This window comes from Orycteropus afer, unplaced genomic scaffold, assembly GCF_000298275.1.
Source record: "Orycteropus afer afer isolate SDZICR_OR568_19922 unplaced genomic scaffold, OryAfe1.0 scaffold00023, whole genome shotgun sequence".
Taxonomy (NCBI): Eukaryota; Metazoa; Chordata; class Mammalia; order Tubulidentata; family Orycteropodidae; genus Orycteropus; species Orycteropus afer.
The window spans coordinates 12,866,801-12,878,590 of NW_006921610.1; positions in this window are offsets into that span (position 1 = coordinate 12,866,801).

The following is an 11,790-nucleotide window of genomic DNA, read 5'->3' on the forward strand; positions in this document are numbered from 1 at the left end:
TGGAGAAGGATGTCATGGTTGGTAGGGTGGAGGGTCGACGAAAGAGGGGGAGGCCTTCAACGAGATGGATTGATACAGTGGCTGTGATGATGGGCTCAAGTATAGCAGGGATTGTGAGGCTGGCGCGGGATCGGGCAGTGTTTCGTTCTGCTGTGCAGGGTCACTATGAGTCGGAAAAAACTCGACGCACTTAACAACAACAACAACAACAACATGGTTCAAAGTCAGGAATGGAGTGTATCAGGGTTGTGTCCTTTCACCATATTTATTAATCTGTGTGCTGAGCAAATAATCCAAGAAGCTAGACTATATGAGAAAGAATGCAGTATCAGGATTGGATGAAGACTCTTTAACAACCTGCAATATGTGGGAGACACAACTTTGTTTGCCTAAAGTGAAGATGATTTGAAACACTGAAAGACTACAGATTACAAGATTAAATATTACAGTCTGCATTTTGTATTACACCTCAACATAAAGAAAACAAAATTCCTCACAACTGGACAAGAAAGCAGCATCATGATAGATGGAGAAAAGATTGATGCTGTCAAAGATTTCATTTCACTTGGATCCACATTCAACACCCACGGAAGCAGCAGTCATGAAATCAGATGTCATGCTGCACTGGGAAAATCTGTAACAAAAAGACCTCTTTAAAGTTTTAAGAGGCAGGGATATCACTTTGAAGACTGAGGTGAACTTGATCCAAGCCATGGTATTTTCAATCTGCTCATATGCTTGTGAAAAACAGACAATGAATAAAGAAGATTGAAGAAGGGTTAATGCCTTTGACTTGTGGTGTTGGCAAATAATACTGAAAACACCATGAAGTGACAGAAGAGCGGCCTAATCTGTCCTGTAAGAAGTGCAGCTACAATATTCCTTAGGATCGAGAATGGCCAGACTTTGTCTCAGTTGCTTTGGTCATGTAGTCAGAAGGGAACATTCCCTGGAGAAAGGTACCATGCCTGGTAAAGTGGAGGATCAGCGAAAAAGAGAAGACCCTCAACATGATGGATTGGCATAGTGGCGGCAACGATAGGCTCAAGCATAGCAAGTATTGTGAGGATGGCACAGGACTAGGCAATGTTTTGTTCTGTTGCACATAGGTTCATTATGAGTTGGAGCCATCTCAATGGCACCTAACAACAGCACTACGATTATTTAAATAAACTAAGAATTTATTCCTTAAGGACAGGTAGAAAGAAGAGTAATTAATCCATAGAGGATTATAGTATAGAAATTAGAATTTAAAATAAAAAGAATTACTTAGTGTTTGGCCAGGATAGGGGAATACTTTGGAAAATGGAAAGAGTACAGAGATCTGATAAACTAAATAAATAGCAGTAAGAATGGTGAAACTATCAAACAGGAATTATTTGCCTTGGTGTCAATAAAGGTATGTAGTGAGTGTTCAGTGAATTCAATAAATATTCATTATTGAGATTGTTAGGAGTTGGTAACTTGTTGCCATGATTACTTAAACTTTCTTAGTAAAAATAATAATAATAATAAAATAAACAGAAAAAAAGAAAACCCACCAAATCCCTTGCTGTCAAGTTGATTCAGACTCATAGTGACCCTATAATACAGAGTAGAATGGTCTCACATGGTTCCCAATGCCGTCACCTTTATGGAAGCAGACTGCCACATCTTTCTCCTGCAGGGTGGCTGATGAATTCAAAGTACCAAACTTTTGGTTAACACTGTGTACTTTAACCATTGAACCACCAGGGCACCTTGATGTTCTATTAAAGGTACCTAAGTTAGCTTATCTTTGCAGATGGGTGTGCTACACAAGTTATGTGACTCCAGACAGTGATTATAAATAAGAGTTTGTATACCAGCAGCCAACACACTCCTAAAATCCTCACATGCAGCTTCATAGATTGACTCTTTTGAATGATACAGAGCAATCTGTCACTTGACTTTCTCTGACATTCAAGATACTGAAGTTTATAAGAGAAGACTGATTTAGACACAAGTTTAATGGAATTAAAAATGTGTAATTAATGACATCTGTTTTTTAAGCATGATATCTGGAGTAAAATTAATTAATGCCTTATAGAAATTACACATTCCACTGTATTTTGTCTGAAATGAAGGGTAAATTTGTTGAATTTCCTTAACATTTTTGTAAAAAATAATACCTAGTGGATATTAGCTCATATAATTGTCTGGTCTTTATTTTTATCTCATTGCTTCCTCCTGAATTTGAACATTATTTAAATATCATGATCTCATTTCTCAGCACTGTGAGATAGCTGAGAAGCCAGATAATATTCAATTTCTTTAGCTATCTTATGAAAAAGAAAAGCCTAATAGGAGCTCCAGGTAATTTCGCCCTTAAGGTATCATACGTGCAATGAAATAGGGTGAATATTTTTGAATATTTTTACTTTTTACCTTTGTGATATGTTGAAAAAAATATAAAGAGGAAAGAAGGGGAGTGTATTTCCTTGGTAAATCAGACTATACATAAAAATGAATGTATATTTCTCACACACATGCAGACACACACATATACAAACACACAACATTCATAATCTTTGCAAAAAAGCTTTATTTCAAATCCATGTGGAGAGGAAACAGAAAAATATAAGCATATAATCTGAATTAATTGGAAGTTATAGCTTCATAACTGCAATGATGATTTTCCAACTTTTATCTGTACACAGAGTTTTGTGTTAAGTACATTAGAATTCAGACATATTTAGGGAACCTGGAAGGTTATAGAATTATATCAGTTTTGAATTCAGACTGAAGAGTTTGAATGTTATTATCTCTGGCCCTTTACATTGAAGATTTCAATTTAGTTTAATTTCCATAACAACCAGGAAGCAATGTCAACAAATCCTTTCACTATCTCATTCACTGTTGTAGAGTCGGAACCGACTCATAGCGACCCCTCCTTGGGTTTCCAAGGCAGTATCACTATGGAAGTAGATTGCCCACCCTTCCTTCTGAGGAGTGGCTGGTGAGTTTGAACTGCCAAACTTCTGGTTAGCAGTCAAATGCCTTAGGCACTATGCCACCAGATAGGTGCTGTTTACTGATCAAAATACTGTGTGAAGCGAGCCTGAGTGTGTCTAGAGGAGTTTATGTATATAATCCAGCATGATCATTCCAAAAAGATACCTGATTTGTAGACATTTGCTTTCAATAAGATTATACACACACACACACACACACATATATACACTTATATACATACATATACACATACATAGATATATTCCACTGTACTTTGCCCAAAACGAAGGGTAAATTTGTTAAGTTTTCTTAACATTTATATACATATATATGGAACTCTAGTGGCATAGTGCCTAAGGAATTTTACTGCTAACCAACAGGTTGGCGGTCCAAACCCACCAGCCGCTCCACAGAGGGAAGACTGAGCAAACCACTGCTGTAAAGATTTACTGCCTTGGAAGCCCAAACGGAGTAAAGTTGCTATTAATTGGAATTGACTCGATGGCAGTGTGTGTGTGTGTGTATGTGAATATATATATATATATATCAAGTCGATTCCAACTCATACTGACCCCCCCCCCCGCCTTGTAAATCTTTACAGAATTATGTTGTTGCCTCATCTTCTTTCCACAGAGCAGCTGGTGGTTTTGAACCATTGGCCTCCTGGTTAGCAGCCAAATGCCTTACACACTGTGCCAACACAGATACTTTCAAATAAGCTATATGCAGGAGTATTTAAAATCTAAGTAATTTGACAGTCTCTTGATGGCTAAGACAAGAGACAAGCCAGATTCCTTTTTGTCAGATGTCCTTTCCTATCTCAATGCATTGCACTTGTTCACATGCAGAGTGAATAGGCAAGCCTGTCTTGCTTGTTCGCTTACCTGTTTTCCTGTCTTCTTCCTTTACTTTCTATTGTGGGCCCCAATTCTCAAGGTATATATAATTCAGACTATCTAATTTAGTTATCTGAAAACTCATAGGCAATAGTTTTGTTCTCTGTGACTCATAAATAAACTGTATTGGAAAATGCAGCATGAAGATGAAGAATTCCCGTTTAAGGTAATATTCACAGCATGCTTTTAATCAACCATTTTGGTCCACTCTTTTGAATTTCTATCTAACTTTACACCAAAGCAATCTATTCAATTAGATTGGCTAATGTGGAGAAACTTCCAAAGTTGTATAATTGAGTGGCCATTGTTGTTTTTGTCTTTTCTTGTACATCTTTTTCTTAACTTTTAGATGCTAATATATAGGCAAGATAAAATGGGAAGCATATAAGAGTAGTTAAATGTAGCTTTTATTCAATAAAATTTATTGACCATATACAGTGCAAAAGATAAAATGCCAGAAGTTTTTCAAGATATATTTACAGAGTTAAGACATTGGATCTACATTTAAGAACTTTGTGATTGAGAGCAGGGTTTGGCAGATTTTGGCCAACTCACCTAATGTCTATTACTGTAAATAAAGTTTTACTAGCACATGGCATGATCTTTCATTACATATGGTCTATGACTGCTTTTAAGATCCCCTAGTGATGTAGTGATAAAGCATATGGCTGCTAACCAAAAGGTAGGGAATTTGAATGAAGGTAGTGCCTAAGCCATTTGACTGCTAACAAGAAGGCTGGCAGTTCAAACCCACCAGCTACTCCTCTGAAGGAAGGATGGACAATCTACTTCCATAGTGATACAACCTGGGAAACCCAAGGTGGGGTCGCAATGAGTTGGATCTGACTCGAAGGCAGTGGTGGTGGTGGTAGCTGCTCTGTGGGAAAAGGATATGGCAATCTATCTCTGTAAAGATTACAGCTTTGGGGAACCCTATGGGGCAGATCTACTTTATTCTATAGGATCCATAAGTTGGAATTGACTTCTTGGCAATGGGTTTGGTTTTTGTATGACTGCTTTTGCACCATAACAGCAGAATTGAATGGTTGGAACAGAGACTACAGATCTTGCAAAGCCTAAAATTTTTACTATATGTCCCTTGAGAAAAAATTTCCTGACCCTTGGTTCAGATTAAATAACAAATAAAAAATGTGTAATTAAGAGTTAAGGGGAGGATGTGGATGTTTCAATGACTTTGAAAACAAGAGAGAAGGGAGTTTAAAGCAGTATTGCTCACAGTATGGATCAGAAAGCTGGAAGAAACAAAAGGTAGCAGAGAGTATATTGCCACTGATGAATTTTGAGGAACTACCATAAATTAGAGTGTTGAGAGCTTGGAAATCAGATTGTAGTGTTGTGCCTAAGGCACTTGACTGCTAACCAGAAGACAGGTGGTTCAAACCCACCAGCCACTCCTCAGAAGGAAGGTTGGGCAATCTACTTCTGTAGTGACATTGCTTAGGAAACCCAAGGAGGTGTCACTATGAATCAGGTCTGACTCGACAGCACATAACAATACAACATAGTGTGTTTGAGAGTTAAGCACTTGGCAGCTAACTAAAAGGTCAGTGGTTTGAGCCTATCTATAGATATCTCAAGGAGCTCTGGTAGCATAGTGCCTAAGGCACTTGACTGCTCACCAGAAGGCTGGTGGTTCAAACCCACCAGCCACTCCTCAGAAGGAAGGTTGGGCAATCCTACTTCCGTAGTGATACTGCCTCGGAAACCCAAGGAGGGGTTGCTATGAGTCAGGGCCGACTCAACAGCAAATAACAACAATAACAACAACATAGATATCTCAAAGGAAATACTTCTGAAAAGTCACCCATTGAATTCTTATGGAACAAAGTTCTACTCTGACACACATGGGGTAATAAGGAGTCTGAATTGACTCAATGGCAACTGGTATGTGTGTATATTATGGTATGCTTGGGGAGGAATTAGAGCTGTTAAGGTGGAACAATCTGTGAACAAATTCAAAATGGTGGGAAAAAGGAGAAAAGACAGAGTAGCTTGAGGAGATCAAAGCTAACATTCATCTTAGTAGATATCCTAACAAAGAAGGAGCAACTGAAACCCTAGACAATAAAACTAATAAAGCAAGGCCTTAGTTTCAAAAGAAGACGTAAGAAGAGACACAATCAATATAGTTGGTAGAAGGGGGAAACCTTCGTCAGAAGAAAAGGTAAATTCTCCTTAAAGTCTTGAAAAGAGAGAAATCCTGTAACACAGCAGATATGTTTTACAATGGTTTCAGAATTTCTTAGAAGTACAGGCTATGAGGTCATATACTTAAAGGTAGTGGAAAAAGTGTAGAATAGCCAACTTCATAAATTTTTTGGTACCAACAACAGAAGCTTAACAAAGGACGCCAAAATGAGATTAAGGAACATGGATTTGTAGTGAATCTCATTAGCATAATTATGTAATTTCTCATTAATGCTTAGTGGTCCAGAGACAGAGCAGAATATGCAAAAAGTAAAGATTATTGAGAACTGAGAATTGGCAAGGACATTATTGGGAGATAATAAAATGCTTCTGGAATGAATGCAGAGTAATATTTTTAACAATTCCGTGAGACCAGAGTTTGTTGTAAAGTAAACAGTAAAATATGAAATGTACTTCCAAACCAAACTCATCACCGTCGAGTTGGATCCGACTCATAGCGACCCTTCCTTGGGTTCTCGAGGCAGTATCACTACAGAAGTATATTGCCCTATCTTCCTTCCAAGGAGTGGCTGGTGGCCTTCTGCTTAACAGTCAAATGCCTTAGGCATTATGCCAAGGAAAGATAACACAGTCTTTGATGAGAATCAAGCACAAATTTCATCACAGGGACTAAATTAGAGGTGAGAAAGGTGCTCTTAGAGATTAAGAAATGTTCAATACTGATATGGAGAAATGTGTGGCTGGGCTGGTGAGTTGGTTAAGTGCAGATTTTTTTTAGGAAAACAAAATAAAACGAAAAGCTTTGATCTGAATGAACGACACAGCTTCAGGAAATACATTGAATGGACAAATTCATTTTATAGCTTACATAATACATGAATCTTAATAAAGTGTGTAATTTACTTTTTATCTGGAAGAAATCATTTTTCATATGAATGGCACAACTAATGGCAGAAAATTTTAAATCAATGGAAAAGTACACGAATATTTATGTAAGATTTTTTATTTCACTTTGCAAAACTAGGTGTAGGGTATGTAGAGAAATTATTACAGAATGTTTAATTGTTAATGGGAAATTGTGTGGGTAGCTTGTTTTATTGCTTGGCAAATCTTAATAAATAAATGCCTTAGATTAGTGGTGTTTGATGTTATAAAGGATATAAATTGAAGTAATCTTTTATCTCACTTTTCATATCACAAATTGCAGAAATATCTAGGGAATGAGTTATCTTTGACCTTGAAGCAAAGAGTTACACAACCATTTATATAGTAAATCGGCCAGATTGAGCTCACAAGTAAAGCAGGAAACACCTTATTTTTCTCAATCTGATTCTAACCAAGAGCTACGGAATCTGTTCTGTTACACAACATCTCAAAGAGATACTATATCTTTACTTTCTCTTTTGAATATAAGAATAGTTTTCTTTCTAATTATTAAATTGTTCAGTCTAGTTTAAATTAAAATGTAAATCTCACATCCAATTAAAAGCTTTTCTCCTTTCATTACCTTAGGCCTGATCGCCGAAAATGAAACAAAACAAATAAACCAGGAGAACTGCCGTTGCGTAAGATTATGGGGAAGAAGTGATCTATTTTTTCTTCTTCACCTATTCGTTCTTTTCCCTACCCTTCTCATCCCATCCTCTCCATTTTCTACTGTTGGAGAAGGAAGTAGAGAAGAGAGATTAGAGAAAGAGGACCTAATGATTTGCAGTTCATTGATGTTATCTGTGTTTCCCCATTGGCGGACCTCTCTATTTTTAATGACACGGTTATGGCAGGCCTAAGGATCCCTGGCTGTACAATGTTTAAGCAACAATGGACTCAAACACATCTACAATTCAGAACATGGCATAGGAATGGACAATGTTTCATTCTGTTATACATAAGTCACCATGAGTTGGAACTAAGTCAACAGCAACAACATTATGGTAGGTATTTGAAAACTGGAATAATTTTATCAGATTTTAGGAAACTTCCTTTGAGGTTTTGCTACCCTTATGGAAATGCACTGCCATGCTTTCATCCCCCAGCAGATCCTTCTTTTTGACAAGGTCTCATTAAAGTGCCTCATGTCTGTTACCTTCTATATGTTTATACTTGTCCCAGTGAAAACTCATGTCAAACTAGAAGGTAGTTTGACTAACTCCCGACTCCTCATTTATTGTACTGTCAGTTTCCTTCTTTTAAGAAGGAATGTGAGTAGCACCTTTCAATGTGAATAGCAGACATTTTCTCTATGCTTTTCTTTGTTCCTAAAGTTGAATTCTTTCACCTTACTTCATGTAGATGTTGTTGTTGTGATATGCCCTCCAGTCGGACCCGACTCATAGCGACCCTTCCTTGGGTTTCGGAGGTGGTATCACTACGGAAGTAGATTGCCCAAGATGGCAGGAACAAAGTATACTCTATGAAGCCCCCTATATGGGAATGAGATAGCTTTGTCCTTCTCTTAAGTATTACCATCCTAGTAAGTGGTTCTTTTGGGGCATCCATTACATGGCTTAACCAGAGACAGAAGATTGTGTATTCTGTTCTTTAGCGTGGACCTGCACCTGGCCCTCAGGATAGGAGAAAAAGAATTAAATCACTTTGTATTTCTAGGAATTTCTTTCAAATACTTTCCTTTAAATTTTCAATTGTCTCCTTATACGGACTCTTAGGAGCCATGATAACCTGACTGGTTTTGCCACATTTTGGTCTGTGTTTTCTGGGAAAATTTTAGAGATACTCTTCAATGCATTGAAACACATCACACCTATTGTCCTCAGCTCTAGAGTTTTAGATGATAATCTGACACATCAAAGACAGTCCCATACATTCTCTGTAGACTAATTCTGAGTGCTATTTGTGTTAAGTCTAGGATAAGTTTGTGCATGGACAACCTACTTAGCAACTAGCACAATCATTTTCAACTAGGACTACTGACAGGAATAAGAACAAGTCACAACACTAATGTAATAAATTTTGGTCATTGACTAGGAAGAAATTTCTGTTGGTTGGTAGTAAATGCTTCCTTTAATTCAAGTTCTCAGGCTGCCACAATGATATAGTTCATCTTCGTTACCAACTTTTGATTGCTAAAGATATACCTTTTCTTTGTTGTGGGACTTTTCAGAGTAAAAGAACACTGAAATAGTAGGGACTCAGTTCATAATGAAATATATGTGATCTTTAGAGCTTAGAATGAAAATATAAGTGCCTAGTTTATTATTCACAAGATATTTTTTAAAAACAAACACCTCAATAGCACTTACTATGTGTGAGGCATTAAGTGCTTTATCTTTAAACATTCATTTAATTCTCATAAGGATTCTATGAGGTAGGTACTATTATTATTTCCATTGTACCAAAAAGGAAACTGACACACACAATTCTTAAGTAATTTGTCCAAAGACTTACCACTACTATATGATGACATTGGGTTCAGGCACAGTCAGTCTCTTACCACTTTATAATGCAGTCATTTACATCCAAATGAGATTTAAATTAGCCTAGAATAAGAGACAAACAATTAAAATTAGAAAATTTAAAATAAGGAAATAGATGGAGGGAACATTATTACACTGAACAGTTAAGCATTAATTTTAGCACTGAGCTTTCTAATAAGCAAGCCATAAGAGAAAATAAGATGAATTACTTAGGTTTTGTACTTTGATCAAACGTATCTGGGTGGAAAAGTTCTGTCTAGCATCCAAAAAGGAGAGGTTTATATCAGGAGTCTATTTTAATAAAAGGAATATGTGCCCTGTGAAATTTTTGCAGATTATGTAGAAATTCTATATGTACTCTATTTTATAATAAGATATAAGCCAAAGATAGAATAAAGACACTACACATTTGTGAAGAAAATTCTAAAGGAAACTGATGTTATTAGCATAACTGGCATACCTGTGTTCTTCCTAGATTTGATGATAGACCATACACAGTACGGAACAATTATGTTATGTGCCGTCAAGTCAGCCCTGACTCATAGTGACCCCTCCTTGGGTTTCTGAGGCAGTATCACTACGGAAGTAGGATTGCCCAAACTTCCTTCCGAGGAGTGGCTGATGGGTTTGAACCACCAGCCATCTGGTGAGCAGTCAAGTGCCTTAGCCACTATGCTACCAGAGCTCCCGTACGGAACAGTAGTAGCATAAATTTTACTCATCTATGCTGTAAAAAAAATATTAAAAAATAATATTTTTCTTCAAAAATTGTAAGTTGACTTCATATTTTTTATTATAAGCTTAAATATTTGCAAAGAATGCAATTTCTGATAAATTTCTATTTTAAATATTTAAAGTAAAATTGTTAATTTATTCTTTAAATGTATCCAATTACATTAGTAAGTAGAAATATGCCAAAATCTACTTTAAAATATACCAATAAGCTCTTCCTAACCAGTCAAAAGTCTTATTTTTTCTGTCCAAACTCAGGATTTCATGCTACTTTCATACAGAATATTTACATTTTTTATGCATGAAATTCTATCAATAACCCATTTTATGTCCTTTTTTTTTTCCTGCAATGTCTGTCTATCTTGTAGTTTTTTTATTTACTGTACTGTTGGAAACCAAGATTTTTTTTGGATCGACTATCATTGTCAGAATGAGCCCTGTTGGTGTAATGGTTAAGGCTGCAACCAAAAACACGGTGGTTAGAACCCACCAGCCACTCTGCAGAAGAAAGATGAGATGATCTACTTCTGTCAAGATTTACAGACTTGGAAATCCAACCAGGGTCTCCATAAGTTGGAGATGACAGTAAGTTTTTTTTGTTTGTTTGTTTATCATTGCTAATACTGTTTGTAAGACATCAAAATAATGTATATTACACATTCTGATATACATTACCACTAAAAACAAAACCGACAATTATATTAGCAATAAATCTCTTAATGAGATGTTTTCTCTTAGTTAACATATTTGTGGATTAATATTACTTATTACAAGAATGATAGGCTTGAATAAAAATTAATGGCAAGAAGAAAAAAGGTTTTGGGTACATTAATAAGTACAAGACTTACAAAAACATTTTAATGATCATTGTGAGACTGATTTTAGAGTAGAATTTGCAAAATATTTCTGTTAGGAGATTTAAAATCTTATAAGTACATTGTCAGAATTCTGCATAAGTGAAAAATGAATATGGGTTTTCAGAATCCAATGATTATTTGATAAACATTCATAAACATGTTCTTCCTGTGAGCCTGAGTAAATGTTAGAAAATATACATTATTATCTTGCCTTTTACTCAAAAGTAGTATGATGATTGTTAGAAATAAATGTAGAACTTATATTTCTACATTGTCCTTGAAATCATGACAAAAGTATGTCAAGAGACGTAGATCTTAGTCAATGAGCATATCCCTCCTCAAACTCTTTCCTGAATTGGTAAAATTGTAGAGAAGTTATCTTTTATAGCAGATTGTTATTTCCAGAATGATTTTACAAATTTTAAACTTCTTAACTTTTAGAAAAATTGATAAATTGATAAAGCATAAACCCTTCATGAGTGTCTCACTTGAATGAAATGAATTTAGGCCAATCTCATTGTTTTACTCATGCTGTCTTTGTTTTGCTCTTATGTCATACTCCCTTAAGTAGTGAGCTTCTTAATGATAGTCAAGGGATGTTGTTGTTGTTGTTGTTATGTGCCGTTGATTCGAGCCCGACTCACAGCGACCCCTCCTTGGGTTTCCGAGGCAGTATCACTACGGAAGTAGGATTGCCCAACCTTCCTTCTGAGGAGTGGCTGGTGGGTTTGA